Here is a 12,011-nt window from a genome sequence, read left to right on the forward strand (position 1 = left end):
GAATTTTTTATATATGCCATCTCCTGCAGGAGAAGAAAAGCTCCTTGAAAATAGGGATTGTTTGCTCTTTTTTTCTATATGTTTTCAAAATATAGCTCAGTGTTTGGGATATAGGAAGCACTTAATACATTCTTGCTGAATGATGATGGGTACTAATAATAGAAGCAAGGGGGCTCTGCCAACCCCTCGTCTGATCTTCTTTTAAATTTTTTTCCAAATTACATTTCGATACAACTTTCAATATTCATTTTCTGACATTTTGCGACCCATCTTTTTCTCTTCCCCACTCCCCAAGAAGGCAGGGAATATAATATAGTTTGTTCATATATTATCACATAATGCTTATTTCTATGTTCATCATGTTGCAAAATAAGACATATGTTGCTTATGGTAGAGAAAAATTCAGAGAGGAAATTATGTGAAAATGGCATGTTTCAGTCTGCATTTAGACTCCATTCCTTTTAAAATGGTGAATTCCTTTTATAAAAAATCCTTTTATAATTGTGACTATAGTGGTGAATTTTTTCATCATGAATCCTTTGGAGTTGTCCTAGATCCTTGCTTTGTTGAATAGTTGTCATTTATAGCTGATCATCATGCATTATTGTTACTGTGTACAATATTCTCTTGGTTCTACTAACTTCACTTTGCATCACTTCATGTAAGTCTTTCTGGGAGTCTGGGGGATCTTGTTTATTATTTCTTATGACATAATAGTATTCCTTTACATGCATGTCACCAGTGTTTCAACCATTCTCCAAATGATGCTCCTTCCTTCAGGTTCCATTTTTTTGTCACCACAGAAAGAACCACAAGAACCACTAAAATATTTTTGTGCAGGTATGTTCTTTTCAACTTTCTTTAATCTCCAGCATACAGATCTTCATAACAACCCTGGGAGGTAGATGCTATTATTATTGCAAAGGATATGCCCAGGTTTCTAGTTGTTTGGCCATGGTTCCAGATTGTTCTCTAGAATGGTTGTACCAGTTCACAGTTTCAACAACAGTGATTTAATGTCCCAATTTTTCCTTATATCTTCCAACATTTATCATTTTCCTTTTTTTGTCACCTGATCCTCTTAAGAGAGGAGAATCAAGGACTGGAAGTCTCATGCTCAATCTGTTGTTTGTGTACTTCCCTGAGCATCACAGGGCGCTGGGGAAATATTGAACTCTGGTTCTCAGGGAACTGCTCATTTTCTCCTCAACTCTGTCTCTTCCTCAATGACATCATTTGCCTCATTGATTTTAGTGTTGTAATCATCAGTTTATCCAATAAGATATATAGTGTCCTCATTCCCTGGGAGACTCTGGCTTCTGCCCTTCTCTGCTCCACTTCAATGGACATAAATCATGTGAGCATAAGAGTGGAATCAATCATACTAATAAGTTTTTGTTACTTTTCAGTCATTTCAGTCATGTTCAACTCTTTGTGAACATATTTGGGGTTTTCTTGGAAAAAGATACTGGAATGATATGTCATTACCTTCTCCAAGAATGACTTTACGTGTGAAAGTAGCAAGATTAAACATGTTAGAAGTATCTTCAGGGGCCAGACAGCCACAGATTTCCTAAGACCAAGGCTTCCCCGATCAACTCTACAGTCATGACCCAAACCAGTAATTTTTTTACACACAGTTTAGGCATATAGACCCAGACTCCCAATTAGGTGCTCCCATTTTCAAGTGCTAAAATAATAAGTACCCTGAGGTTTTTATTCCCATTCATGGCTTTCAAAAGCATCAAGATCTAGTTAGTTGTGGGATTCAGGAAAAACTCAGTGTTTCTGTTATAATTCAAGGGCTAATATTATCAATCTAGATTAGGAGTATGATTCTTCAGCTGATCCAATCTCTCTGTTGTGTTGATCTGCTAATACTCCAGCCTCTACTACTCCTCTTGATATCATGATCTAGTTTTTTTCTCATAATTACAAATTATCTCATAATAATAATCATAATCTCATCACGGCAGAGAAGTGTAGGGCAGGTTTGTAGTGTAGCGTCAGGTTTTTCCTATGTCAAAGTCATCTTTTTCTTTTGTCTCCCTTCCTCTCTAAATGCTGACTAAACTGTCATTTTTGCCCTGGATATTTGACTTTGTGTGCATAAGCTAGGGAAATTTGTTGACAAAGTCTTCTTTAGAATCTTTATTAATGTGATTAACTTTAATTTGAGACCAAGGGCTCAAAAGATGGAGCATATATAAACAACACCACTCAATATGTTTACCCTTCTACCAACCTAATTAAGGAATTTGAATGGCTTAGAAACAGGAAATGAGAAGAAAGATAGCTGCAACTTATGCTTTGTGAATCTCAAGACAATAATGCTTAACATTTATATAATAATTTAAGGTTTTCAGAGCATTTTACAAATATTATCTCATTTTATCTTCATAACAACCCTGAGAGGTAGATGCTATTATTATCAAGGAAACAGATGTTAAATGACTTGCCCAGGGTGATTTATTTTTATTTTAAAAGAATCAGAGGCCTAATTGTACTTACATTTTGATTCTGAGTCCAACACCGTTCATTCCATCATATTAACTCTTCCCCAAAAGTATTTTATTAAAGAGATGATTTTTATCAGGAAATTTTTAAAAAGAATTGAATTCTACCTCCTAAGTAAAAGAATATGCCCCAAGACAGCACAAAGATTCTATTTATTAATTCAGCAATCTGGGAAACATTTATTAAATACTTTTTATATGAAAGGCACAAGACTGGAGATGAAGAGAAAAATGAAATACGTTCCTTCTTCAGAGGAACATACACTTTACTCAGCCCATCCTATGGGAGGATGTGCCAATAATATCTGTAGATTCATTCATCTTTTCATACAGTAATTAAGATTTTAGATGTAGAGTTTTAAGTGTGTAAGTCCAAAACCAAATATTTAAAGTAGAATATATGACAGATTCAGAGGAACCACAACACAAGAGCTTTGGTTTCATATTTGGCTTCTTGAAAAATTCTTGGCAATAATTTCCAAAGACAATGGTTTCCTTAATCTAGGAAACTCACTTTGATTTGGTAGAAGAAGTACTGGAAGAAAGTCTGGAGTATATTTATCTGGACTTCAGAGTCAAAGTATCTGGAATTTAGTTTGTGTCTTTGACACTGATTGTATCACCTGGAAAGTCAGTTAATCTTTCCCATCCTTATCTTGCTCGGTTGTTTTTCAGTTGTATCTGACTCTTTGTGATCCCATTTCTGTTTTTTTTTTTTTTGACAGAGATACTGGAGAAGTTTGCCATGAGAAGGCAACTGAGGCAAATAGATTAAAGTGACTTGCCCAGAATCACACAGTTAGTAAATAATCTGAGATCATATTTGAATTCAGAAAGATGAATCTTTTTGACTGCAGGCCTGGAACTCAATCCATTGTGTCATCTACCTGCCTCAGATCTTTGCCTTACTCATCTATAAATTGGCAAGATAGGGAGGGATGGGGGTAGTATTTTATGATTTCTAAAGTCCCTTGAAATTCTCCATCTGTAGTCCTATAGGTCCAGTTTCTGTCATTCACCAGTTATTTGTCCTTGAACAAGTAATTTAGCATTCCAGTAATTTAATGTTTTCATTCTTAACTGTGTGACCATAGGTCTCCAATGGGTCTGTAGGTAAATTTCTGGATGTCTGTCAACTTTGACAAGGAAAATGTTTTTGTTCTAATATAATCAGTTTCCTTTGAAATTCCTTGCATTTTATTTCATGCATTTAAAAATATTATTCTGTGTAGGGGTCAATAGGCTTGAATCAGACTAACAAAGGAGCCATGACACTAAAAAGACTAAGAATACCTGGAACTCTGAGATCCTTTCCAACTACATCATTATGGGTGATTAGTGCTATTTCTAAGGTTGAAGTAGTAGACATTCCATGGCATTTCATTTCCAAAGAACATAATTTTTTTATCACTTTCTATTTTACATATACCAGTACGTATTCACCAAAGAAGGGCTATTCTCTTAAGTCACTGTTTGCTTTAGCCTATTGGCTAAAAAGTTTATTTACAATCTTCCAATTTTATTTTGTTCATATCTAACATGATGCACACAAATTAGCATGTAGGCTGTGTCACATTGAGATAGGAAGTTAAATCACTGACAATTGAAAATAATCCCTGTCTTCATTGATCAAGGAACTTTTAAATCTTTTAAATACACATCACTGTCCAACTGCACAATGCACTAATCCACTCTTCTGGTCTTTACAATGCCATCCCTCTGTTCCTCTATTTGCCTCTTTTTCAAGGAACAATGCCCATCACAATCAACAGCCCCATGCTATTTTGTTCTGAACAAATACACTTCTGTTTCAATCAGAATACATAAGTGGAGTGTGATCCCCAAAGCTGGCAAAACAAGACTAAAAATATTGAAACAAATGCTTGGAAAAGCCATATCAAACATACGCACACACATATACACAATGCCAAAATCTGAATACATTTGCTCTAACACCTTCAGAGGTGGCTTTTTAAAGCTTGTTGCCATTTTTAACTCGTATACAATATTTTCTCTCACCAGGTAAATGCAACATAAAAATTAAACTGAAATGCAGGATATTGAACAAAGAGAAAAAATAAAATATATGTCAATATCTTAATTCATACAAGTTGAGTTAAAAACACATTTTCTCCTAAATGTGTAACATTTATATCCTATCTATACCTTTCTATGCTTCTGAGACTTGTGTTTTCTAATATGTAATTTATTTATAAATTTATATTATGAATATGCAACATATATTCATAATATAAATTTACTTATAATTTATATATATGTATAGTTTATAGAATTTGATAAAATATATTTTTCCCAGTCTAGGTATGATGAAGTGCCATAGGGAGAAGGAAGTCTACTCAGGAATTTCATGATTATCAGTCAGGAGATCATTCATATTCTATCTGATTTCCAATACCTTCTTTTGTTCTTGGCATAAGGCATTCAGAATAGAGGATAAATTGTGAGTCCAATAATATAGTAGTCTGTGAACAAGTAACTACTAAAAGAAGACTGAGTTACTCAGTATCATACTTATATTAAGCATCAGAGAGACAAGATTTGAACATAAGTTATCTGGTTCTAGAATCATTGCTCTTATCATTACACTGTAATGTAATTTTTTTTCTTTTCATTTCTGAGATTTCAGGATATTCACATGAAAATAAAAGAGTTCTACTTAATGAAAAATCCCAATGATATGGCAATTGTTTAAATATTAAATATGTCTCAGGTTCCACTAAAATGAAGTGCTATTAGTTATCATATAAGTGAAAAAATGGCAGTAATATAACCCCTCTTGACAGTAAATGCCCCAGCTGAGTCAATATCATTTTATTAATTGGAAGAAAAACTAAGACAGTAATATAGTAATTTTCTCTAAAAGAATTGCTTGTTTTATTCCTTAAGCCTTTGCCAATTAGTATGATATTATTTTCCCATATTTCTGATTTCCTCCACAAAAACCTTACCCTCACGCCTCTCATTCTATTCTAGAGGTGACCCTGGGTTCTTTAAAGACTGTGCAGTGGAACTTAAGTTCTGACTCCTACCCAGTTGAAAAGAATTTCAATGCATATATAATATGAGATACATAAAAGATGATCTCTGTGTCTCTAAATGCATATATATGTATGTATTCGCTTCCATATCTTCTAGATAGATGAGAGATAATAGATAATAGGTAGATTACAGATAGATGATCGACAACAGGTAGATAACAGACATCTATCTGACAAAACAGACTAATGAGAGAGGGAGAGAGAGAGAGAGAGGGAGAGAGAAGACAGAGAGAGAAGAGACAGAGATAGAGAGAGAAGAAAGACAGAGAGAGGCAAAGAGAGAGAGAGACGGAGAGAAAGGAGACACAGAGAGAGAGAGAGACAGAGAGACAGACAGAGTGATGAGGAAAGAAAGAGAGAGAATAGAGAGGGGGAGAGAGAGACAGAGAGACAGAGAGAGAGAGAAGGGAGGGGGGAGACAGAGAGAGAGATGAGGAAAGATGGAGACAAAGAGAGAAAGGAGAGAGAGAGAGAGAGAGAGAGAGAGAGAGAGAGAGAGAGAGAGAGAGAATCTGTTACCTGTGGGTCACTCCAGATGAGTTCACCAACACTAATCACTTTTTTTTTATCCTTGTGCTTTGGTGTATTATCTCATAGGTGGAAGATTGGTAAGGGTGGGCAATGGGGGTCAAGTGACTTGCCCAGGGTCACACAGCTGGTGGGAAGTGGCTGAGGCCGGGTTTGAACCTAGGACCTCCTGTCTCTAGGCCTGACTCTCACTCCATTGAGCTACCCAGCTGCCCTCTTTTTAAATATAAATATATAAGGTGACTACATTTTTAGCTGAAACAACACAAAGACCATCTATCAAGTTATAGAGAAGTTATGATCTGTATAAGTGGAAGAATTACCTATACTGATAAAATCATCACACTCTTAAGCATTGAAGCATTTTCATATATAAATATTTTAGAAGATCTGCAATGCCAAAGTTATCTTTCTTTTGTTTTCATATGCTACAACATTCCTGTTTATTCATTAATTTAATGCATTTTTTTAAGTATGAGGGAATGAATCATGTAATAAAAGAGCTAGTTTCAAAATTGGGAGGAACTAGATTCAAGTTGTACCTTTAACATATAGCAATTGTGTTAATTGACTTTAGCCAACTGTTTAATCCCAATTTCACAGCTAATATCTCTAAGACTATGCTATTCAAAGCAAGTGCTGATCTACACTGATAGAGGGAATTATATCTTAAAGACGAGCTCCCTAGACTCATGAAATCTCATGTTAGATAAAAATGTAGATATATTACAGGAAAAAGATGGGTTAAAGAACAGGCCAGTAATTGTACAGATTATTAAGTGACTAAAAGTTTTTGGTTAGATGGATAGGGATGTTCTGTACTCAAAACTCTCCTCTTAGCACTTGTAGTCCTCCCTTTCAAAATGAAAAACCTTCTATAGACCAGTTCTTATTCTAAAACTGAAAACAATGTACTTACATGCCCTATTTTTCTGGTGAAGTTTCCTCACACTTTCTCAATGCTGATTATGCACAGTTGTCATTCTTTGTGAAGCAGCCCCATCAAAAGGATAAATGTGTCATCCTAATGATATAAGGCTTGGCAAATCTTCAAGAGTTATATGGCCATTCAAAAGAGATAGTGTAAAGTTGGGGTATAATTGATGAATTTTTCATTGAAATAGACTAGCAAATTCTTAATGGGAGGGAATAAAACTGAATTTTAAAAGTTGTATATGATCATTAAGGGACAGAATCACACTTGGAGTCCAGCATATTAAAGCTCAGCAGGCCAGAGTTCCAAAGGGTTCAGAAACGTAGTGCCGCTTTTAGGAGACATTTTTCAGTGATATTGTTGTTATTGTACTCAGCCCTCAGTCACTCAAATGACTGATTGTTTTCTTTGCAAAATGCAAAAATTCCCAGTATGGGAATAAAATGGCTTCAGCGATAATAACTTGATATTATAGGTGACATCATCAATTACTCAAAACATTTCTGTTTAGCCTTAAAAGGCACTTTACTTAAAATCTGATATAAATAGTGAACCAGAAGGATGATGATTCTCTGAGGGTGGTGATGTAGTTGACCATTTCAGTGAGAAAGCAGGAAAGGGAGAGAATGCCATGCTGGTGTGAGGTTAAAAATCAGTACTTCCTCTAAATAACTAATATGTTATTTAATAGCAATGCTAATTTTAGTAGTAAAGTTTTTGAGGCTTTTAACCTTTTCAAAAATTTTATTTTTTTATTTTTATATATTTATTATAACAAGAATCCTTATTTTATTTTCTCTGCTGTAGGAAAAGAAATTCAGCTGGGTGTAGCCAAAAAAGAATTTAAGTCAGAAAAGCCTTAGTTCAAATCCTGCCTCTGATATTTACTAGGTTTCTGAATGGGCAGATCACTTAAAACATTCATTCCCATTTCCTTGCCAAAAACCTTCTGCTCACCCCACCCCACTTCTCACTCCTCTTCCCCGACCAGGGCATTCTCAAAGACTAAATAACAAATGAATTGCTAATCTGGATGAACTGAGCAAGTTTCCAAACTGTAATTTCCTCTCAGTGATGAAATCATAAATCCAGGCAAAATAACAACAGCAATCAAAAGGGAGCAGCATCCTGACAACAAAGCTCAGATTCTCATCCTGAGCCGTTGTGGAAAGTCTTAATTTTTTTATGTCTTTTAATATTAGTACCAATACATAAGTAAATAAGTGTTCATCATTCCATTCCTTCCATATTTGATTTCTATAATAAATAACAATAATTAATATCAAGAGAACACTCGCTTTTCTCATAGGATTGTCTCTATAAAATATAAAAAAAATAACTGAGCATATTTCTTTTGAAATTATGTCAATGACATCAGCCCCTTGCTGCAGTCAGAACAGAGTCATTCTGGGTAGCAGTTTAAACACGTGAAGGGAGCATAAGCATGGAGATCAGCAGTGGGTGACATTCATTTTCACTACTGAAGCCTTAACGCTGAAGACAGCCAAATGACATCCTTCTATTTGAAACAATCTCCTTCCAAATCCTTGGTTAAGTGCAAAGGTGTGTTTTCCCCAACAAATGTTCTGCTATATAATCTTTCCCAGTTAATACATTTTTGGCAATTTAGCTAATTAGGTGATGGTGTGAAGGATATTCACAGGGAATATGTCTTCTCCAATAAGCAGGAGATGAGTATTATTAGTCTTCAATAAGTGAGGGCTGGTCACAGGATGCCATAACTCTAAAGCAGAAATGGATTTTTTTGTTCTCAGTGTTCTGTTTTTTTTTTTATTTCATCTAACCATAAACAAAATCAATGGGAGTGGTGAACAGAAAGGACAGAAACAAAGCTAGATAAGACTCCTGACCTTTATACATTTAATGCAATGCTCTTTCATAGTATATTTTCCCTGGTTCTCCTCTTGCAATAAAGCACATCAAATGAAGAATGAAGAAAACTGATAAGCTTGACCATTGGTTTTTCAGGTAGTTTTGGATATTTCTAGTGTCATGCAGTGGGAGACAAACAAGTGGCACATTGGATAAAACTCTCTGATTGGACTTTGAAATCAAGAAGCTCTAATTTCAAATCTAGTCTCAGATACTTATTAGTTATGTGACTTTGGGCAAGTCACTTAACCCATCAGCCTCACTTTCCTCAACTGTAAAATGGGGATAATATCATATACCCTCTAAGACTGTGGTGAGGATTAAATAAAATTTCTAAAGCATTTAGCCCAAGTGACTGACATGTAGGAAATGGTTAATAAATCCTTACTCACTTCCCTGTTTTGGGGAGAAAGTGGAAATGCAAATTGTTTAAAATGTAAAATATGTAAAATGAAAAAGTTGCATAAAATGACTCATAGTTCCTTTCCTGAATCTATGATTCCTGGAGATCCTGAATATAACTACTGTCGACAACAAATTTGTATTTCAAATTATTTAGTCATAGACTCAGAAGAAAAGAAGAGAAATAAAAGAAATCTTACCTATCATTTAACTCAACACAAATTTCTTTTTTTTGTTATTAACTTACCAAATATCAACATAACCAAGAACCAAAGGAAAAAATAAGAAAGAACAAAAAAATTCCATATGAAACCATGGATTTATACAGCTTTGTTTAAATAATATAGTAAATTTTATAGCTAACTAATTTTGCTGTACTTGATTATATCCCCTTCTGGACTTTTTGTCACTTTAAATTTGTTATTAATATTCTTTTTTCTCTAATATATACATTGCTATGACTATCCTCTCAATCTTCTCTCATAACTCTCTCCCTCAAAATATGATAAATATCTTTCCAATTGAGTCAAGCAAAAATTTCACATATTGGTTATATCTAAAAATATCTGGTTCACTTAGCATCCTTTCAGCCAGAAGAAGGGAAGTATACTTTACCATCAGTCTTCTAGAGCCATAATTAGCCATTAAATTGATTAAAGTTCTTAAATACTTTTAAAATGTTTTCTTTTACAGTTTTGTAGGCATTATATAAGTTTTTCTACCTTTCTGCTAACTTTGCATCAGTTCACATAAAACATTCTCTATTTCTCTGAATCAATCCTCTTGATCAATTTTATGGTACAATAAAATTGTTACATTCATCTAGCATAATTTGTTCACCTTCTTCTCTGGGATAATTCTTTCTCTAGGTTTTCATGACACTAGTCCTTGCTTGAGCCAGCTCAAAACTGTTTGTGAAACCAGTTTTCAGTGTGAACATTTAAGTTTAGAAATTGACAAATGCTGAAAATCAGAATTTGGTTTATTTTGATGACTGTCTAGACTTCAAAAAGTGATGGAAAAATATTGTCTATGTAGAATAAACTTAAATGTGTTTTGATTTAATGATGGGGCATCCAGGTGGCTTAATCGATAGAAAGTCAAATCTGGAGATGGGAGGTCCTGGTTTCAAATTTGGTCTCTGTTATTTGCTAGCTGTATGACCATGAGCAAGTCACTTAACCCCAATTGCCTAGCCCTTACCACTCTTCTGCCTTGCAACTAATAATTAGTATTGATCTTAAGACAGAATATAATTTTTAAAAATTGTATCATGCTTCATTTTCTCCCCACAGGGACAGATATTAAGCAGTTACTAGAATCCCTGCACTGGTCTATCTTGGTTCTTCTGCTACCCTCTCTGTCTCTCTTGCCAGATTTTCATCCAAGTCATTCCCACTAACCGTGGATGTCCTCCAACACACTATCTAGGGCCCTCTCCCCTTTTCCCTCTATAATATCTTGTGTGGTGATCTCATAAGCTCTTGTAAGTTCAATTATCTCTATGCAGATGAGTCTCAGACCAATACGTTCAATCCTGTACTTAATGTGGGTGTTTCTTCCTTTGGTTGTCTATGTAGCCTGAGAGGCAGCATCTTTAAAACTAGTCATATGGAATCAGTAACTCTTTTTCTGACCTTTGTTCTATTCCTACTGCTTCTAAAGGATGAAAAACATATGCATGTATGTGCTTGTATATGCATACATATAAACATGAACATTTATATGTACATGCATGTATATTATATGCTTTAGGCATATTTATGTATTCTACAAACCTTAAAGAATTTTATGAATATTTGTTATTGTTAAATTGAATAGAATTAGCAAAGAAAGACTATAACATTTTTCTAAACAATTTCAGAAAACATAGCAACCAGTTCTTAATCAAATAATTTATAAAACGCTTAGGAATAAAGGGAAATACTCCTTCATATCAGTGCCTTGAAAACCCTTATTAATTTCTGTTTTTTTTTTCTTTTCTGAACTAAAAATATCTTTTCTCAACAAAGATAAAAATAAAATAAACCTCAGTCGTTGACATTCTGGCCAACATGAGCAGGACTTCTATCTCACATGTTAACTCTTATATAACTGAACTGAATCATTTTCACCTTTTAATTATACTAAGCACTACAAAGGACTTGACCCTTTTTCAATTGATCCTTTTAATCTCATTTCATGTCCTTCTTGCTGAAGTGGGGTGATTAATACTGCTACAGAAGTTCAACCAGCATGATTTCTTAGATCTTCTTATAACTCCGTGAGCCTGGATATGCTTCCTTTTATAATCTATCAAGTGCTAAAAGTTTAATGAATGTCTGACTTCATTCACATTTTCATTTTCTTTTAGAACCTTAGAAAAAAATCTTTCCCATGCTAGAATATTTGGGACCCATTTTTCCTTCCCATTTAACAGAAGAATAGTTGGTTTTGCTGATCATAAAGGATCCATGTCATCACTGGCAATTTTCCCCAAACCCCATAGAAACAGTATGTAGAAATAAATATCAGATTTATATTTTCCTTCCTTCCATCCTTTCAATGTTTTCATCTTTGTTTGTTTGTTTCTTTTTTCTCTTTCCTTCTTTCCTTCCTTCCTTCTTCCCTTCCTTCCTTCCTTCCTTCCTTCCTTCCTTCCTTCCTTCCTTCCTTCCTTCCTTCCTCCCTTCCTTCCTC

The sequence above is a fragment of the Gracilinanus agilis genome, chromosome 3 (genome assembly GCF_016433145.1).
Source record: "Gracilinanus agilis isolate LMUSP501 chromosome 3, AgileGrace, whole genome shotgun sequence".
In the NCBI taxonomy this organism is placed as follows: Eukaryota; Metazoa; Chordata; class Mammalia; order Didelphimorphia; family Didelphidae; genus Gracilinanus; species Gracilinanus agilis.